Source organism: Panthera leo, chromosome B2 (genome assembly GCF_018350215.1).
Source record: "Panthera leo isolate Ple1 chromosome B2, P.leo_Ple1_pat1.1, whole genome shotgun sequence".
Lineage (NCBI taxonomy): Eukaryota > Metazoa > Chordata > Mammalia > Carnivora > Felidae > Panthera > Panthera leo.
The window spans coordinates 16,789,057-16,810,521 of record NC_056683.1 but is presented as its reverse complement, the minus strand read 5'-3'; positions in this window follow the sequence as shown (position 1 = coordinate 16,810,521).

The following is a 21,465-nucleotide window of genomic DNA, read 5'->3' as shown; positions in this document are numbered from 1 at the left end:
CATAGAATCACGCGGCCCCGGGGCCATATATCTCGCCGCGCTGGACATCAACTAAAATTTTCCAGGGAATCATCACACCTTTTGCCTTATTTAATCTCTTTGCACCTTTGAGAAACCCAGGGAGGATGATACAATCTCCGTGACCGTTGACAAAAATGAGGCAGGGAAACTGGTCTTCAGCCCCACAACTCTGTGCTCCAGCCACAAAGGGAAGCCGCGGTTGTCTTCCATTTGCTGAGACCAATGTTGAATTAAAAAAAAAAAAAAAAGAAAGAAAGAAAAAATTATCCCGGGCAAATGTTTTTGGGAAATGGTCTCAATTTTTTTTAATTTAATTTTTCTTTTTTAATTCACACCCAAATTAGTTAGCATATAGTGCAACCATGATTTTAGGAGTAGGTTCCTTAACACCCCTTCCCCATTTAGCCCATCCCCCTCCCACACCCCTCCAGCAACCCTCAGTTTGTTCTCCATATTTAAGAGTCTCTTCTGTTTTGTCTCCCTCCTTGTTTTTACATTATTTTTGTTTCCCGTCCCTTATGTTCATCTGTTTTGTCTCTTAAAGTCCTCATACGAGTGAAGTCATATATTTGTCTTGCTCTGACTGACTAATTCTGCTGAGCATAAGACCCTCCAGCTCAATTTTTATTAATGAGGGCATTGACTATAACAATCTTACAAACATCTTGCAGTCTAAACTGTTTCTGCCTTAACATCGAACTGTCAATCCGACTGACAACATCCCTCCTGGAATTCCCCAGGGAGGCTGAAAAGAAGAGGAAAGGAGAGAGAGCCGCACATTAATTCGTAAAAGAATTCAATTATGAATGCTCCTTCCGAGGCCTCCACTTGATTTTTTTTCCTACCTGAATCGAAACACTATATTTTTACCAGCGACACAAATAGTAAAAGACCAACAGAATGGTAATGATAATTGCTGTGCTGTTTTATTATACTTCTGCAAGTCATTTTTTTCTCCTCTTTGTTTGCACTGACCTAGATATTGGTGACAGGTGTGTAGACTGCCATCACTGTGTATAAACAAGCTGTTATTTTTAAATATTAAATCTAATGATCAGTTTACCACCATCGAATCCCTCCTTCCCTCCAATTCACGCACTAGGTGGAAGACAGAAAAGCTTAGAAGATGGACAGAGTTGGAAAAGGCTTTTCCTCGAAAACTTCTTTTTCAAGATCAAAAATCAGAATCCAAGCTTTTAAGGAACAGCCTCTGGATTTAATTTCCTTTCCTTTGTTCTTAGTTTTCACTTCCCCCCTACTGCACTTGATCTTAATGTTCTTCTTGCCCATTTAATGCCAATAATTTGCACTTCTGTCGTCCCTTTCATCTGGGAAATCACAAGGCCATCTGAAACTTTCTCTGATGAACTTCAGAGGGGTGCTGTAACAGGTAAGTCCTTTGATGACCTTCTTTTCAAAATGTGTGGTGACGGCAGACTTTGCAGTAATACAAACCACTTCTGGAGTCTGGGCTTAGGTGATTTTAAATGGTGACTGCACTTGAGTGGATCGGGGTAATCCCATAGGGTGCAGGAATAGCGGATGTACCAGGGGAAAGAGGTGCCTCCAAAGACACAATCCCCTTCTTGTCTTGTCTCAGGAGTTCTGCCTCGCACGGGAAGCTTGGCCTGGAAGGTACAATCAGTTAACATGTTTACTCTGAACACAGCTGATTGGAATTAGGTGAGAACAGGTGTTCTGGCCAATGTCACTAGGCTTGAGAGATATCTTCCACTTTATAAATAGGTAATTGGCATCAACCAGCCAATAGAGGTATTTGACGCTGAGGTAATATAATCAGATTATTTGGGGGGGTGGGTGGGGAAAGTTCAAGCGCAAGGTGAACAAAGAAAGGTCTGGTCACTTGAGCTCAAGTTCATTTCCTAGGAAGCCTGAGGTATGATCTTGGTAGAATCTAAAATATGCCACAGACTCCAGAATCAGGAGAATTAAAACCCAATTGACAAGGAGATGGAAAATTATCCTTTCTACCCCAGATTTCTGTGGATACTTTAAATCAATTTTCATGTTACTGTTATGTGATCTATAGGAACATTGTCCTCACAGCCTCAAAGAAATTGACTGGCAGGACTAGTTCTATTAAAAAAGAATGAAAGAGTACAATAATCATTGCACAGATTCAAGCTACATGTGTGTAGAACTGGGACAGACAACTGGTAAACCGGAGGTGGCCCATTGGAGATGAAAGCAAACTTGAAGAACTAAATCAGCAATGAGTATGATGTTCTCATATTATGTCTTTTGAAAGAACTAAAATGCTTATGAAGCAAAAGGTAATATAAGCATCTCTCCTCTTCAATATTAAAAAAAAAATGATGTATTTGCTTTAAGAAGAAACACTATTGCTGGCTGCCTGGGTGGTTCAGTCGGTTGAGTGTCCAACTTTTGACTTCAGCTCAGGTCATGATCTCATGGTTCGTGGGTTCAAGCCCCATGTCAGGCTCTGTGCTGACAGCATGGAGCCTGCTTGGGATTCTCTCTCTCCCTCTCTTTCTGCCCCTCCCCATGTGCCATGCACATGCTATCTCTCTCTAAATAAATAAACATTAAAAAAAGAAGAAAGGATTGTATTGAAACCCTTTATCAATGGGTGATCAATGGGTGACTGGGCATCTGTCCCCAGGTCTGTGACTGCTCTTGTCAAAGGACATTTAATGAGGCAAGAAGTCAATGGCAGAGCAGGAAATAAGATTAGAGTATTCTAGCTTCCAACTTTCACTCTCACTTTCAGATGACTGCCTCTAATACCAATCACTTAAAGCAAGAACATCCTAGGTCAGTAATCGGGGTGAGGGGGAAAGAAATGATCGAGGTATCACATTTTTCCCTCCCCAAATCTAGATAATTTTTCACATTAGAGAATCAAGATATTTCATTTTCAGTTGCCCAAAGGCAGTAAAATTAAAAGAACAAAGATTCAATGGCTACTCTCTGTTCTATAGAGAGTATATGCAAGGGCCATCACATCTCTCAAGTTTCCTGGTCCCACACGAATACTCCAATGTCCCAGAGGCAAGGACCTTAAATAGAGGGCACTCTGTATGATACCTGGCACCATACCCTGAGGCTGGATGCTCACATTATTTCTTGGCCTCCGGGGGGCCAAGATCTTGAACAACATGACTGACTCAGACTTCCAAGTCAATTACAACACCTCCCTCAGGCAGGTGAGCTGGTACCATCCAGATGTTTTTTGGGTTTTTTTTCTCCCCAGGAGCAGTTTCCAGAGCATGGTACATGGTTCATCTTATGAGTCACCCTCCTTTACTCAAGGCTCAATGGCTTCTACAGACAGCCTTGCCAGGCACAGATTCTATGTGACCTCTCTCAGAGTAACACACCCTTCTTCCTGTTGGGGTCTATCTATCTATCTATCTATCTATCTATTTTTGCTAGATAGCATTGGTACTCTGTTTCCAGGGAACTTCAGTAAAAGGGGATTTTTTGGAAGTCCCTTGAAATAGACCTGACCACAAAGCGCTAGTTCAGGTTTAGAGATGAACAAGAATAACATCTTGGGCTTCTTTGAATGGCACCTTCTTTTAGATTTACTACTGAACCAGATAAAACAATGCAAAACAAAACACACGTGATTAACGATGCAGTGGGTGGACGCAGCTCTTGATGCTGCCCTGGTTTTCACAGAGATCTCTGTAGTGTTCAGGACAACCCCTGAGAAGTAACGAAGTTGTTGGATTGAGGATGCCAGAGCTGTGAGCTCTTTGGACTGAAGCATGTAGCTAAAGCCACATCGGTACCCAAGGGTCTCCCTATTACAATATAAGGACGTATTCACAGCATCACCAAATCACACACTTCTAAGTTATTGTCTTAGTGGGTCATTGGTCTCCTGCAGTGCTGAAAGAAGGATTCACCCTAAATTCTTTGAGTACTAGTGTCTGACTTCCTGACAAGGGAAAAACGTAATAAAATTTTGGCTAAGCGTCAGAAGACGTATATGCCAGCCCTGGCTCCGCCCCTAACTAACCAGTTGTGCAGCCTTACACAAATCGAAGAACCTATATGGACTTGGATTTTCTTTTTTTTTTTTTAATTTTTTTTTCAACGTTTTTTATTTATTTTTGGGACAGAGAGAGACAGAGCATGAACGGGGGAGGGGCAGAGAGACAGGGAGACACAGAATCGGAAACAGGCTCCAGGCTCTGAGCCATCAGCCCAGAGCCTGACGCGGGGCTCGAACTCACGGACCGCGAGATCGTGACCTGGCTGAAGTCAGACGCTTAACCGACTGCGCCACCCAGGCGCCCCATGGATTTTCTTATCTGTAACGGGAGCATTAGGTGGATTCTTCAAGTCTTTCGAGTCTTGAAATGACACAAATCCGATCGAATGTCTCCCTGAGTTGGATAAGTGGTAGGATTGTATCGTACAGACTTCTTGGCCAGATGTAAGACACAGATCATGTACTTTTGAAATAAATCATAAAGTTGACACAAAAACAAGAAACATAAGCAATTGGTAATGAATTATAAGCATCAAGACACCAGCTCTAAATCTCATTCATCAAAAAAGTAGAGCATCTGAGAAATTCTAGGGCCAACTATCGATCATTTCATGTCCCAGAAGGTAAGAGAGGAGGTAATCCAGATCTTTTTTTTAGAATTAGAGAATTCTAATTAGAATTACTGGCAAAACGAACATGATGGGAGCTTTAAGAGAACAAGAATTCTTAGTAACCGTGGTGAGGAAGGTGAAATATGGTCAAGTAAAAGTCAAATTTTAAAATGTTTAAGAAACATATTAAGATATATCAACCACATGAGATACTAAAAGGGGCTAAGTTAACTGTTTTAGGATATTCTAGAATATTTCCACCTGATTATCCAATCACAATAGACACCAAATGTTAAGAAAGAAGGAGAGAAACAGGAAATGATTGTGACTACTTAGGATATTCTGAGGATAATTCCAATTTATTATAAATAAAATATAAATTTCATATAAAATATGGGTAGCCCTGAAAAGAATAACATAAAATCAATAACTTATCCTCATTCTCAGTATCTATTCAATTAATTGAGGACAGTTAACCAAGGACAGTTATTCTAGAGTCTTGTTTCTCACACCCACTCCATTCAATCAATTGCCAAGATCTTTCCGTTTCTAAACACATTCCATTGCTAAATGTGTCTCATTTTTGTCTCCACTACCAGGGCCTTAATTCAGCTTTTCACTACGTGCTTCATAGGGCACTATAGGGGTCTCCTCACTTGTACCCTTACACCTTATTCTAATCTCCTTCTAGTGACATCGATTTAACCTACAGGTTTGATTATACCACCTTCTTCCTTGAAACTAGTCATCAGATCTCCACTGTGTACAGAAGAATTTCAAACTCCAAAGCATGGCATGCAAACTAATCCTTTGGCTTCATTTCTAGGCATGATCTTTCAAAATGGCCCTACAGCTGAAGGCTCCCATGCCTAACACACAGTGGGTGTTTAATAAACACATGTTGAATGGCGGAATACACTTGTATGAGGGTTTTGATATCTGAGCTAAGAAAAGGGCACATACAGCTGCCTAATGAGCATGAGCAGGTCTGCTGGCCTAGGGGAATAATGTCCCTGGAGATGGAGAAAGATTTTACCAAAGAATAATTAGAACTCGTTTTGCCAGTGTTGTTTGGGGAATGACCTGAGGAGCACAGTAAAAAATATCAGGAAATCAGAGGAGACAGTGTTATAATTTTTAATATAGACTGCTTAGATTAATGTCAATTTCATAAATAATTACAATTAAGGATATCTGGTGAAAAATTAGTAAAAGAAAGTTGTTTCCACTAGGAACTACACTAATCTCACTTCTTGTTGGGCAGGTTATCCTGTCTAGTGAAAGAGAAGAAAGAGATGAGGCACCACAGAACTAGATTTTAGTGATGGATTTGACACAGTTTCCACCGTTCCATCCGGAAGTGAGGTAGACACATAAAAGCAAGATGACAGTGCCATTAGACCCATTAGTTTGATGCCAATTGGCTGTCAGTGAATGTAGGTTCCTGGTGACCTGCGGAAGACTTTTGTCCTCAGCCCTGGCCTATTCAATGGTTTATTCAACACTTGAATGAAGAGCCCAAAAGCACATTGGCTGAATTCGTGGATGACATCCGCGATGTCAAAATACTTTGCCAGCAAATATAAGGATCCCGGGAGGACTCAGCAATGTGGCTAAATGCGATCAGCATGGCAAAATTACATTTAACAAGAATATAAGAACCTGTATCCTCTTCCATGATAACACGTTTGTATAGGTTTGGGAAACCTGTGGCTGCCCATATAATCTGAGTTAACGGAGTGATCTCAGCCTTCCTTACGGGAAGTAAAGGATATAGAACGAAGGGAAGGAGAGTCCCCTCTCGTCATGCTGGCGGATCACACTTAGAATATTGCTTTTACTTCAGGTTGACATCAGACTTTCAAGTTGGGTGAAGGTGGCGGAGGGCAAGTTGAATATTTAAGGTGTTGCAACCATATATGAAAAACAGCAGAAGGGGTCTGGGAAGAGCAGCCCATTGAAGGGACGGACCAAGGGCCAAGGCAGCCACCTTACACATCAGAAGGGCTGTCACATGAAAGTCAGATCTTGCTCGGTCTGTGTGTCTGGTCTCAAAGGTAGAGCTGAGACCAATATACGGATTCAGTCACATTTTGGTCTCAGCAAGGGGCTTATAATAATCACGGCAATCATCGGCAATCCACTTACCATATGTTGTTGACTCAATCTTTTGATGGGAGATGGGTTTGAATGAACTTTTCATGTGCCTTCCGATCTCCATCTAAAAAATATACCACTAGCCACATATGGTAGAAGAAAAAAATGTAAATGGCCCCAAACTCGTCCCATCCCTTATGCATACTCCTTCGCGGTAGTATGGTTCCCATCAAGTTGGTAGGACTTCCCATCAAGAATTTATTTCTTGACCCTCTGGAACCTGGGCGTGGCTATCCGACTTCCTCTGACTAAAACAGAGACTTGAAAAGTACTTGCAGATCAGGGTTTTCTCTGTTGCTGACCCTAGGAAGCTTGAAGCCGCCAGGAGCCTAGGCCGCTTGCTGGAGACACTTGGGCAAGTGTGGGTTCTCACACTAGGTGACAGTCATCGCCAATAGGCAAACAGGTAACGGGACCATCCTAGACCAACCAGCCACTAGACCGCCTGCCCGCTGACCCGAGGTGAATGAGTGAGCTCAGGGGAGGCCGCCAGAACCACCATGCTAAGCCCAGTCCAAATCGGTTTCAAAATTGTTGGCTAATGGATGTTTGTTTCCTGACGCCACTAAGCTTCAGGAGGGTTTATAGCAGTGCAAATGACCGCAGGAATGAAAATAATCACCAAACACGTGAGCGTGCAAAGAAATGTTGCTACCCCTTTGGGTTTCTTGCAGACGACACATCTCCCACTGACGACCGGGGCCAGTTTGAACTTTGGATGACCAGGTCTTTAGGTGGCATTATCATCGCTGATATTAATAACTCCACTTTGCACAGCACATTTGGGTTTAAGAAAACATTTTACATCCTTTCCAGCGGGTATTTATAGTCAGCATTTCACACCCCGCATGTTAGAGGCATGCAAGACAGATGCATTTTGGTGGGGGGTTACAGAGAAAACCAAATTGTGCCTTCTACTTCGCTGCAGAAGTGCAGAGTGCAGTGGGGGTGGGGAGGAGGGAAAAAGGCTAAAAGATGAAGGCAACGCCCCCTCCCGCCGCACCCCTACACCTCCCCGCTGGGAAAGAAAGGGTCCGCACGTGGCTCAGGTTTGAAAGAACACTCCCTAACACCCCATTTCCTTTATTTGTTTCCCTCGCTACAAGAGCATCTCAAGGAAACATTATTTATTTATTTTTAGGAAACATGTCTCCTTTTTCTTCCCGAGGCCTCGTTTGAAGCCTACTCTGCCTGTTATGAAAGAAACAACGTAACCTTTGCTGCTGCTTCATTTCAAGTCTCCTTTTGAATTTTGTATTTTCTGAGCCACGACCAAGAAAAAAGAAAATGCCCTTTCTCCTTCCAACAGATTAGGCCGGGCAGATGCCTGAAAATGGGTTCTTTGGATCTTATCAAAGCCTTGAACTCCTTCTGTTGGGCACACCCTTCTCCTTTCATTTTGTGCTGCCTTTCTTCCTTCCTTTGCTTCTCATCTTCCCGGCCCTGCTATTAAAAAAGGTGCTTTTTGTGTTTCTGCACTCTCTTGGGTAATATATGTATCTTGTGTTCATCCTTTCTCTAAATAAGAGTCTTTAAATATTCAGACATGCCGGCCAGAGAACGCACTGCTAATCATGGTTCTTAGGTTGATGGGTTTCCTTCCAACTGAAGTTTTGGATACAAGTTCTTTCAGGAAGCTCAGGAGTCTTATCCTACTGCAGAACTCCCAGCCCTCGGAGGCAACCGATTGATGCATTGACTGTCTGATTTAGCAGATGGCGTTAAGGAAGGTGCTATTGAAATGCTAAGTGATGGAACAATCTCATCACCCCACAAACTAAATAGTATCTGATGTGGGGAACAAAGGCAAAAGGGAGAAATTAAATTTCCTTATAACTTACAGCCCACTGACAAGTCCTCAAGGTAGGCAGAGTGACCTCCCTCTAAGAACTCAGCCCCCTGAATGATGACACTTTGCTCCGGGCAAAAGGCAATCCTAGCTGAACATCAGCCCAAGCCCCCAGGATCCTGTGAATCTACTTTAAACATGCAGAAATTCCTCTGGAAACTTCCTTTATCTCTACCTCCCAAGATATATGTTAGCAATCACCCTCCAAGCGTATGGCCCACTGATACCCATCGGAAGGGTCTCATGACTAAGGTTTTACTGGACGGTGGTAAATGACCTTTTCCTAACAACACCTAGTCCCCTCAAGGGCCTGGAAACCTTGCTTCCAAAATTCCTTAGAGACTTATGCTATCCCCAGCCCCCTCCCCACTTGAAAGTATATAATCAGTCACCTGTCACAACCCCAGGGCAGCTCTTTCTGCCCACGGGTCATGTCCCTGCAACTTAATAAAACCACCGGGTTGCGCTGAAGATGTCCCAAGAATTCTCTTGACCATTTGCTCTGAACCCCAACATCTCCGTATCAGTAACCATCTCCCTTGGGGCTCTGTAACGGTGGTTTTTTGGGACTAGGTGTTGTTAAAGAAAAACAGAAAGATATATATGTTAGCACTCAGTAAATATATTATTAAATATATGTAATGATATTATAATATTATAATATAGAATACGTATATGTAATATGTGTGTATATATACATGCACATACACCCACTGATTTATATACGCTGAAGCCATTTTCACTTAAAGATTCCCTTTCTTTCACTAAAATCTTTTCACGTTTTATCACTTTCCATCACTGCACCCTTCCCACCCTCCGCCCCACCCTGCCATCCTCATCGCACTCCCCCACCCCCCACCCCTGCCTAGGAAAGATAGGTTGGCTCAATGTTAAAGTAACAGAAAAGTCCTTTTGTAGGCAACTTAAGCAACATTCCATTGTCGATACGGTAAACAGAAGAAGGGACTAGTGTTAGGCAACAGTCAACCAATTCAAATGCTTTTCTGGAAATTGTTCTAGCTCAGCCTCCTAGTTAGTAATTCCTTCATTCACCTCCCAAACATTTGGCACAAGATTATCTGCCAGGGCATAAGTTATGACCATTAAGCAAACGTATCCAAGCAAAAATGTGCAGCAAAAGCGGTTTAGCATATTCTAAGTTTCAGTATCTCTTCTTCCAGGCAACAGCTCCTCTCAGCAAAAATAGAATTTAGGGAGTGCCAACTAGAGCATCCTGCTGACTGAATCATCTTTCCAAATAGTTGTTCTATTTTCAAAGTAAGAATATATTTTTTCAATCATGCTTAGACATTATGTAGCATAAAGGCATGCACAGAGAGATAAGTTACCGTGTTTGTGCTGTTAGGAACTCAAGGCTGAGATTAATAATCTGCTCAGAAAACTATTTCTTGTGCCCACACAGAATTTTATGTTGTGTCGTTCAGTTTGCTATCTGATGATCCCAAGGGTTCACTTGTATTATTTATATAAAGAGTCTTTGCCTTTTGCCAGAGCCTGAAATGTTTACGTTTTAACACGTACTGTTCAAAAACTCCAGTGTGAAAAGCAGAAAGTATTTTAGAAAGCCTGTTATGTATTTTCCAGAGAGTTATTTACTAAAAAACTTTCTATAGGATCTATGTAGGTCAGTGGTCCTCAATGCGGGCTGAATCCCCCCACCCCCAAGGGGCTTTTGGCAATATGAGAAAGACATTTGTGGCTCTCACAACTGGTTTCTAGTACATAAAGGCCAGGGTTGTTGCAAAGCATCCTAGCATCCTATAATGCCCAGAACGGCCTCTCATGGCAAAAAATTCTCTAGCCTCGGGGCACCTGGGTGGCTCAGTCAGTTAAGTGTCAGGCTCCTGATTTCGGCTCAGGTCTTGATCTTGCGGTCTGTGAGATTGAGCCCTGTGTCCGGGGCGTAGGACTCTGTCTGCACTGACTGTGTGGGGCCTGCTTGGGATTCTCTCTCTCCCCACCCTCTCTCTGCCCCTCCCCAGTTCACGTGCCCACTCTCTCTCTCTCAAAATAAATAAATAAACTTAAAAAATGTTCTGTATGTTAAAGGGAATTTGGTGCTTTCCTTATTAGTCATGGCAACTTTCCTGACTGCCAGTGGAGAAAAGAAGGCAAGGAAATATGTCTTTATTTGATACAATGGGAAAGAAATTTGTTACTTAAAAAAAAATACTTATTATTTACTCTACCGCTGATTTGCAACATGACCTTAGGGAACTCCCTGGTTTAAAAATATTGTGACTCATAAATTCTTAAGAATCTGTCACATATTTAGAGCACAGGGTCGTGACTCTAGCAGTTTATTATTCTAATTCATTGTTGTTAAATCGCTATGATTTCAGGGCACCTGAGTGGCTCAGTTGGTTGAGCACCAACCCTTGATTTCTGCTTGGGTCATGATCCCAGGGTCATGGGATCGAACCCTGTGTTAGGGTCCACTCTGAATATGGAGCCTTCTTGGGATTCTCTCTCTCTCCCTCTGCTCCCCCCCTGCTCTAAATAAACACATACATAAATAAATAACTATGATTTCTTTATATAACATATTTTAGCCTACCTTTTCTCCCCACCTACAAGGGAAGTTTGATTAGAGGATGAGCTCCAAATTCTACTATTGTTTCCCTCAGCAAATCTTATTTCCACTACAGACACTTCCTTCTCACTCTAGAGCACCAAAAAGAAGTGATTTGCTTAGGTATAATCAGGGAAGGGGCTCATAGGGATGTAATTCTTCAAGTATTTTTCTTTCTTTTTTCTTTTTCTACAGTAGACAGAACTTGCAAATATAAACTTATCAGTTTATTAATCACTACTGTCACAAACACCAACACTTCAAGGTTGTAACTGTCCAACTTTCTAAATCTAAAATAAAAGTGTTTTATCCTTTGTGACATGAGTGATCCTAATTAAGATTATCAGATATATTTCAAGATACAAGTATAAGAGCGTGGAGAAACCAGGCAGTGACCTGGGAAAGATTGTTTTCTCTTTCAAAACCTTATTTGTAAAAGCTGGAAATAATAATCATACTTTACAGAGTTGTTGTGAGTTTTAAAAAAAGGTTAGAAGTCTTCATATTGAAAATATCTGCTGAGGGTAAAGCAGATCGATGGAAGAAACAGAAACAAAAACCCATTCTTGGACCCAAATTGATGAAATGTCAGCATCCCAAAGAATAAGTAGAAAATTCTAACATCTTCTCAAGAGAGGAAGAAAACTGACCATATGTCAAGGGATGAAAAGCAAATAGGTTTCAGACTTTCCATTAGCAACAGTAGACTCCAGTGAGGTAAATCTTTATTCTGCTGGAAACTGACCTTGGTTCTTGAATTTTATACCCAGCCAAATAATCAGTAAAGCACAAGATAAAATAAAAACATTTCCTGATTTTCAATGATGCAAAAAGTACACTCAACAACTTACATGAAAATATTATCTGAGGGTTGCTCCAGAAATAAAGGGATTTTCAAAATAGAATAACACAAGACATAATAAAGAATAACGATGAAGTATGACTTAGAAGAGGTGAACAAGACTGAAAAAAAAGTGTTGAAGAATCAAATATATGTCAATTGGACATTCTCTTTGGAGCACCAAAGGTTAGTGGCAAAGGATCATGTTACTCTTTTGTGGATCCCTTTATGAATACCTTTTATATACTCATAACAGTTAAATACTCTTTTAGAATAAATGCCTAGGGGCACCTGGGTGGCTCAGTCGGTTAAGCATCCCACTCTTGATTTTGGCTCAGGTCATGATCTCACAGCTTGTGAGTTCAAGCCCCACATCAGACTCTGCACTGACAGCTCTCTCTCTCTCTCTCTCTCTCCCTCTATCTCTGCCCCTCCCATGCACTCTCTCTGTCTCTCTCAAAATAAATGAATAAATAAACTTAAAAAAATAGCACAAATCTCTAAGAACAAAGCATGCAAGTCTTAATTAAAGATTACTAATTGAATTTAAATGTTACGAACTTCGAAAAAAAAAGATTATATGGCTAATCAAAAGATAGTCATGAAATGGTGCAGGTAAGCAAGATAGTATATTTTAGCAAAAGTCTTAAACGTTCTGTAATAGAAATCAGCAGATACCATCTTGGTGTGCCTGGGTGGCTCAGATGATTAGATGTCTGACTTGGTTTTGGCTCAGGTCATGATTTTATGGTTCATGAGTTCTAGCCCCACATCAGGCTCTACACTGATGGTTCAGAGCCTGCTTGGGATTCTCATTCTCCCTCTCTCTCTCTCTCTCTGCCCTTCCTGTGCTCACCCTCTCTCTCACAAAATAAATAAATAAACTTAAAAAAAAAGTTTAAAAAAAAAGAAACCAAATAGATACTGTCTAAAATAGACAATTCAAGAAGTACAGAACTACAGGATACAGATCCCCATTATCACTATTACTCTTAATATTTGAAGCTATTAAGCAATGCAATTTAATAAGACAATTAGAGGTAAGAATTAGAAAGGAGGTAGAAAAACTGTCATTATCTGTAGACATAATGTTTACGTAATTGTATAACTCCAGAGAATCTTCTGAAAAACTGTGGCAAACAATAAATTAGTTCAATAATTAGAATATATCCGAAATCAAAGGTCATAATAAAGCATAAAAACGCAGTATTTATGAAAATTGCAGAAGATAAATTACCAAGAAAAAACTTAATGAGGAATATGTATTACATTTATGAGAAAAATCCTAAGTTATTCCTGATGCATACAAAAGTAAAAACAAACAGAAGCACCTGGGTGGCTAAGCTGGTTAAGTGGTAAGCTGGTTAAGCTCAGGTCATGATCTCACGGTTCATGAGTTCAAGCCCCACGTGGGACTCTGTGCTGACAGCTCTGAGCCTGGAGACTGTTTCAGATTCTGTGTCTCCCTCTCTCTCTGCCCCTTCCCCACTCACACTCTGTCTGTCTGTCTCTCTCCCTCTCTTTCAAAAATAAATAAACATTAAAAAGTTTTTAAGTAAAAAATAACAAAAGTAAAAACAAACAAATGGACAGACCTAATGTCATGAAAACAGTACCATGAAGATGTCAGTTCCACCAAAGTTAATTTACAAATGTAACGGGATCCAAATCAAAGTACCAGCTATCCAGAAAAACTCCAATAAAGAGGATCAGTTATTCATGCTAAGTATTGAAATACACTATAAAACTTCAATAATTAAAATAGTGTGGTGGTGTGGCATGAATACAGACAGACAAAATGAATAGAAACCCATACATAGTCAAAAAAATATCCTAAAATTAGTACATAGTAAAGATAGTATCTCAAAAGAATGGGGTAAAAGAAGAATGTCTTTCTTTCTTCTTCTTCTTTTTTTTTTTTTTTGAGTAGGCTTCATGTCCAACATGGGGCTTGAACTCATGACCCTGAGATTGAGAGTCATATGTTCTACCACCTGAGCCAGCCAAGCACCCTCTGGGGTAGAAGAAGACTTTTTAACAGATATTTTAGGGACAACAAGTAGCCATCTGGAATGAGGTAAACAAGGATCCATAGGACTCACTGCATTACAGAGAACTCCCAAAAGACCAAGGAGTAAAATGTTTTAAAAAAGTAAAAAGTAGCAATTAAAGTACTAAAAGAAAACACAGACAATATTTTTATAAAGCTGGAATTCAGAAACTCTTCCGAACCAACTATGACTCAAAATCCAGGTACACACACACACACACACACACACACACACACACACATACACACAAAAGATACATAATTCTAACTATATAAAAATCAGTACTTTTTTCAGGGCAAAATATCACAAGCAAAGTCACAGGATAAACTAAAACTGGGACAAATATTTCTAACTCATATCACAGAACAAACAGTTACTCTCCCAAGTGTATAAGGAGTTCCTAGCTGGTAGTAAGAAAATGGACAGTAAAAAGCAGAAAAATGGGCAGAGGATATTAACAGGAAATTCACAAGGAAAATAAAAACAGATAGCCTTTAAACATGAAACATTGTTTGGCCTCACCAGTAATAAGAGAATTGCAAGTTAAAACTATGCTGAGTTACCAGGTTTCATCTAGCAGATTAGCAAAAATCCAAAATCCGTGAACAATATGGGAAAAAGTAGAAATGTATTCTGTGCCAGTGAGGAACATAAATTTGCACATCCCCTAGGAGAGTGATTTGACAATATCTGACAAAATTAAAAATACCCTTCCTCTTTGATCCAGTAATCAAATTCTAGGTATCTACCCTACGCAGACACCTCATATTTAAATATTTACATACTTACAAGATGTTTTATTGAGACATTTCTTTTATAGCCAAAGGTCAAAACAATGTCATTCAGTGAAGCATGGGTTAAATAAACTATAGAACAGCCACTGGGTGGAATATTATGCAGTTAACAAAAGAGAAAAATAGAAAAAAAGAACAAGGAAGCTCTCTGGGTACTGATACGGATATGTCTTCAGAAAATATGAGTAGTATATCAATCCAATATTCTAGCTTTTGTTTAAAAAAGGGGGAGATGACTACACATTTTTGTTTTTGCTCTACCTGCATAAATAATTACTAGAAGAATAAAAAAGAATAATAAAAGTGGCTACCTATATTCCTCAAAAATTTAGAATTGCCATATGATCTAGCAATTCCACTTCTGGGTATGTATCGAAAAGATTAAAAGCAAGAACTTAAACATATATTTGACTATTTTTTCAATTTATTTTTTTAAGTAATCTCTATGCTCAATGTGGGGCTCAGACTCACGACCCCAAGATCAAGAGTCGCATACTCTCCTCACTGAGCCAGCCAGGTGCCCCATGAACAGGTATTTGTACACAAAGGTTAATATCGACTTTACTCACAGTAGCCAGAAGGTGGAAACAATTCAAATGTCCATTGATGGATAAATGGACAAACAAAATGTGAGTATATACGTACCATGGAATATTACTCAGTCTTAAAAATAAATGAAATTCTGACACCTGCTCAAACACGGATAAATAAAAACACTACGCCAAGTGAAATAAGCCAGACACAAAGGATTCCACTTATATGAGGTTCCTTGAGTCATCAAATTCATAGAGGTAGAAAGCAGAATAGAGATTGCTAGGACTGTGAGAGACGGAACAATGGAGGTTGATTATCTAATGCGTTCAGAATTTCATTTGGGGGATGATGAAAAAGTTCTAGAGACGGATGTTGATTTTGGTTTTACAACAACCTGAAAGCACTTAACGTCACTGAGCTGTATGCTTAGAATGGTTAAAATGGCAAATTTTATGTTCTGAAAATTTACCACAATAAAGAGATAGAGCTCCCTATAGAGTCAGGGGGGAGGGTAAAAGATACAGGGCTAGGACGGTTATGACTCCAAGTACACCTTTGTGTAATTACATATTACATAATTACCTAATAGGATCAATAAATACATTCTAGGAAAGACCTGGATTTTCTTCTTGGATCCCTTCTACAATATGATTTTTTTTTCTACATGCAAGTATTACTTTATTTCGTCTCAATATTTTAAAAACACCTTTACCAATAGTGGATTGATTAAGCATCCACACACCAGAATATTAAACAGCAATGGTTAAGACTAAGATAGATCCATATCTCCCTCATTTTGATTTGTAGACTCACAGGTTCTGACCTCCAGAGAAGTGCTCTCAACTCTGCTCTTCATGGAGCTGGTTAATGAAATGCACTGCGCTGGCCCTGGAGTCCTAACCATCTGTCTGCGGGGAAGATGAGGAAGGGGACGGCTGACACTTGATGTACGTTTCATGCTTAAGATGACTTGTCAGAGCAAACCCTTGGGTATGGTGGGGTCCTTGCTCAGCCACTAACAAGTCAATCTCTCATTTTATCTGGCTGTCTTCTTTTGTGTGGGCACCTCCCATAGCAGGGAAGCTGAAAGCTGAAAGGCAGAGGGACTGGAGGTAGGAATAGGGTTTCCAATTTCACCTGTACCCATCCCTTTCCAGAGCGACCCTGAACAGCTCCATTGCAGTGGGACACCTTGCCATTGTCGTGCCCATCCACTGGTCAACATCTCCATTGGCCAGAAAGTACTTCCTAAAGTTGAGCAGAAATTTGTCTCAGTTACTCCTACCCGTTGGTCCTGCTTTTATTTTCTGGAACCAGGAAACATAATTCCTCTTCTGTATGATATCATTCTGGTATTTAATATAGCCCTCCCAAAAAGTGTCTCTTCTCCAGGCCCCAAAGCTCCTCTGTGGAACCTTATCTGTTCGGTGGCCAGAATTCCAGTAACTCCTCAAGCTCTTCTCTCTCAGCATTTGTTGGGTCTGTAGCCCATTTCTATGGATTTATCTTTGATTATATTCCTACCTCTCCACCTACCTATCAACAAATCTCTTTATTTGCCTTTGGGATTCAAATGAAATATACCTGTGTAGAAGCTTGTAGTCTTTAAAATGGCTCCCAGGCACCTGGGTGGCTCAGTCAATTAAGTGTCTGCCTCTTGATTTCGGCTCACAGTTCGTGGGATCGAGCCCCATATATTGGGCTCCTTGCTGACAGCACTGAGTCTGCTTGGGATTCTCTCTCCCTCTCTCTCTTCCCCTCCCCACTTGCTCTCTCCAAATAAATAAATAAGCTTAAAATAAATTAAGTAAATAAAATGGCTCCCAATGGTCCTCACGCTCTGTAATCTCCTCTATTTGAAGGGTTGGACCTAGTGACTTGCTTTTAATGAACAGAATTCAGAAAGAGTGATAGAACACACTTCTGAGATTAGTTTATAAAAGACTATGACTTCCATCTCACTGACTTCTTCTTTCAGGGTTTTCTTGCTTGCTCTGATGAATCCAGTGCCCATGTGAGATGCTCTGATGCCAAAAACTGAGGACACCTCCAGCTAAAAGCTAGCCAGGAACTGAATCCTTCCAACAATCATGTGAATGATCTTGAAAGCAAATCATCCCATAGTCAAGCCTTGGGAATGCAACAGTCTGAGGTGACCCCTTGATTGCAGCCTTCTAAGAAACCTGAAGCAGAGAACTCAGCTAAGCTATGAACCAGGGTTCCTGACCCATAGAAACTGAGATAATAAGTGTTATTTTCAAGTAGCTAAATTTGTGGTAATTTGATATGCAGCAATAGATTGCTAACACCACCAAGGATGAGGACAAATAATGAAGAGAACTAACATTGACCCTCTTGAAACATTAGATTCTTACAAATGGCCAGTCAAATGAGAGTCTCCTGATTCTGTCATTAGGATTGCATTTTCTTATCACATCAAAATTAGCTTCATGAAACTTATTCCAAGTATGAGAGTTACTTTAGATGATCTTAATGTCACTATTTTAAGTACAGGCAAGAATTCTAATTATTGGTTTTGTTTCAGTGTTTTCCAGATAACAGAGACCTAAATAAGTACTTGGAGGTTTTCTCTGAAGAACACAGTATTGTGTTGGTAGTAAGCCATTGCAGACTGCGATATTGTAGGGCAATTTTAAATTCCTTTTAAATAAACTGGCATTGTTTTGGGGTCATTATGAAAAATAAGTTAGTATTAGGAAACTCTGTGAACATTACACCAAAAAATGAAGGGAAAAAAACACAAAGAAAAGTTGGAACTGTTATAGATTAGGATGGTGTAGATCTTGAAAACCAGATATATTTCAATCATTTCTCTATGACTAAATCCCTATTACAAGTATCCTTCTAACTGATCTTTTTAGGCTGTTTATGTGTGATCATCTATCGTCAACCACAACTCGGCTCTTGATTATATTGACTGAAACTGTTTCTTCCTTCTTTTCCCAAGGGTAATATTTTTAAGGGTGAAGATCTCCGCGGATAAATTTCATTTCATGAAGACTAGGATGAAAAGTGGACCAGTGCTAACCAGTCTTTTACAGATGACTGTCTTCTCTTTTCCTCTGTAGTTCTTTTCTTTTTATTCGTGGTAACCCTCAAATAATATAAAATTTTCCATCATAACCATTTTTAAGTGTAGCGTATAGTGTTAAGTATATCCACCTTGTTGTGCAAAGATGCCCAGAACTTTTACATCTCGAAAAATAGAAACTCTATTGAACAACGCTCCATTTTTCCCTCCCCCTCCAAACCTGACAACCATGATTCTAGTGTCCACGTCCACGAGCTTGACTATTTGAGATAATCTCATATAAATGGAATCAGACAGTGTTTGTGTTTCTGTGACAGGATTATTTCACTTAAGCATGATGTAGTCAAGCTTCATCCATGTTGTAGCACGTGTCAGGATTTTCTTCTTTTTTAAGGCTGACTAGTGTCCCCTTGTGTGTATATATCACATTTTATTTATCCATTTCTCCACCAATGGATATTCAAGTCATTTCCATCTCTTGACTATTGTGAATAATGCTGCACTGGAAATAGGCATGTGATCATCTCTTCAAGATCTTGCTTTCAATTATTAGATACACACCTGGAAGTGACATCGCTGGGTCATATGGGAATTCTATATTTAATTTTTTGAACAACTTCCATTCTGTTTTCCACAGTGCCTGCACCATTTTGCATTCCCACCAACAGTGCACAAGGATTCCAATGTCTCCGTATCCAGTACCACACGTGTCATGTTTTGTTTGTTTGTTTGTTTGTTTGTTTGATAAAGCCTTCCTGATGAGTGTGAGGTAATATGCCATTGTGGTTTAGATTTGCATCTCTTTAATGATTAGTGATGCTGAACATCTTTATATTGCTTGTTGATCATTTGACTATCTTCTTTGGAAAAATGTCTTTTCAAGTTCTTTGTCCGTTTTTTAACCAGATTGTTTTGTTGTGGCTGTGTGGTATGAGTTCTTTATATGTTGGAGATATTAACTATCAGATATTTGAAGATTTGCAAATATTGTCTCCTATTTTGTAAGCTGCCTTTTCACTCTGTTGACTCTTTCCTTTGATGTGCAGAAGCTTTCTTGGATACGACACAGAAAGTACAGCGACAAAGCATAAATAGACAAATGGGACTGGAGATGACTTTTTTCTTAAATGATGTCTGTCCGGTCATCAACCTGTGCAGACCTTCTATCGGTCTCTCTATCCATCTACAGTCTCTCTCTCTCTCTCTTTCTCTGTCTCAAACACACACACACACACACACACACACACACACACGTTCATCCATGGTTACCATGGTTACCATGGTTATGACATTCTCTAGCCTCTAAACAGCTAGCTGATTTATAACTCCCTTTCTTTACCGCTATCATCTGAGAAATTGGGGTTCTCCGGGGCCAGCTTTGGAGGCCATTCCTAAACAGTTGCCTGGTTCTTGTTATCTTTGCCTAATCTCCTGTGTCCGTTCCATGCACCCAGAATTATTTTCTCTCACCCACTGCCACAAAACTCTTCACAATTGTCTGAAATGCAGGAACTAATATATGTCTCTCTGCTCTGAGTACAAAACACTTACTTATTTTACCGGTGTCAAGAGACGCATTCATTTAGTGCTGAAATTGATGATGGAGTCGGCAAAACAGCAAAGTGAATTTTTGGTTCTTGTTAAACTTTTTCTGTTAGAGTATTGGCTGCAGCGGATTTTCATTAGCATTTAAATTAATCTCTTTTTAAAAGTTTTATTCCAAAATGAATGATCTCTTTTACGATATTTCTTTAAATTTCTCAAACAGACCAAAGTGTGTAACTTCAGCAACGAATGTTATATTTCCAGTTGCCTAATCCTGATATTTAGCCATTTGTGATGATATGGTAGTAACACATAAAGGGATTTGCCAGGATTTCCTCAGGAGGTACCCTCCCACACAATGAACACTTTCTCCCCCTTCTCTTTCTTTATATAACTCCCTTATCTAGAAACTTTCTGTGAATTCAGTCCCATTTTTAAATTAATGGGGCTAAAGAGTACAAACAGAAGACTTTTTTATTTTTTTGTTATTTTTAGAGAGAGATAAAGAGGTGCAAGTGGGGGAGGGGCAGAAGGAGAGAGAGAGAGAAAGAGAGAGAGAGAATCTTAAGCAGGTTCTACACTCAGTGCGGAACCCCACACGGAGCTCAATCCCACGACCCTGGGACCATGACCCAAAGAGAAGTTTGGATACGATATGACTAAATATTTAAAATTATCAGTGAAGCTGGAAAGCTATTACATAAAATGTGTGCATCCAATCATCATTATTTGCACACTCTGTATTTGCCAGTTTGCCCACCAACATTTGTTTGTAGCCCCAAACCAATGCTCTCAGTGCTTTCACAGGTATTTGTGGACGTGCACAGAGAGGCAGAAAGTTTGAGTTGCCTGACGTGCATGTTCCCTGCTGAGACTGAACAGGGTGATGCTCGGCCATTTTGTTTCACCTCATACTGTAGAGGAGTGTCCTTTTGGCAGTCTAATTAGCGTCATGTTTTTCACATGTGTGTGCCTTTTGCTGGTGATTTCCCTGTTTAAAATGGCTCCCAAGCATAGCGATGAAGTGTTGTCTAGGGGTCCTAAGTTCAAGAAGGATGTGATGTGTCTTTACACATGAGCTTTGATGGACGTCTTTCAGGCCCGAGTGGTAGTACTGTGGGCCGGAAGTTCAATGTTAATGAATCAACAATGTACATTAAACAAGGTGTCCTTCAACAGAAACACAAGGAAAGCAAGACTGTATATTGGTAGGTTGATGAAAGTGTGAGCAGAGGATCGCAGGACCCTAACCATATCTTTCCCCAAGGGCACTAATTCGGTATTTGCTAATTCAGTGACCCAGTGGACTTTACAGAATAAAACTATCATAAATAATAAGAATCGACTGAACTAACTTCATACCTTAACAAATATACAGTCACAATGACAAAATAAAAGACGACGTGCAAAACTATGGGTCTTAGATATCTAA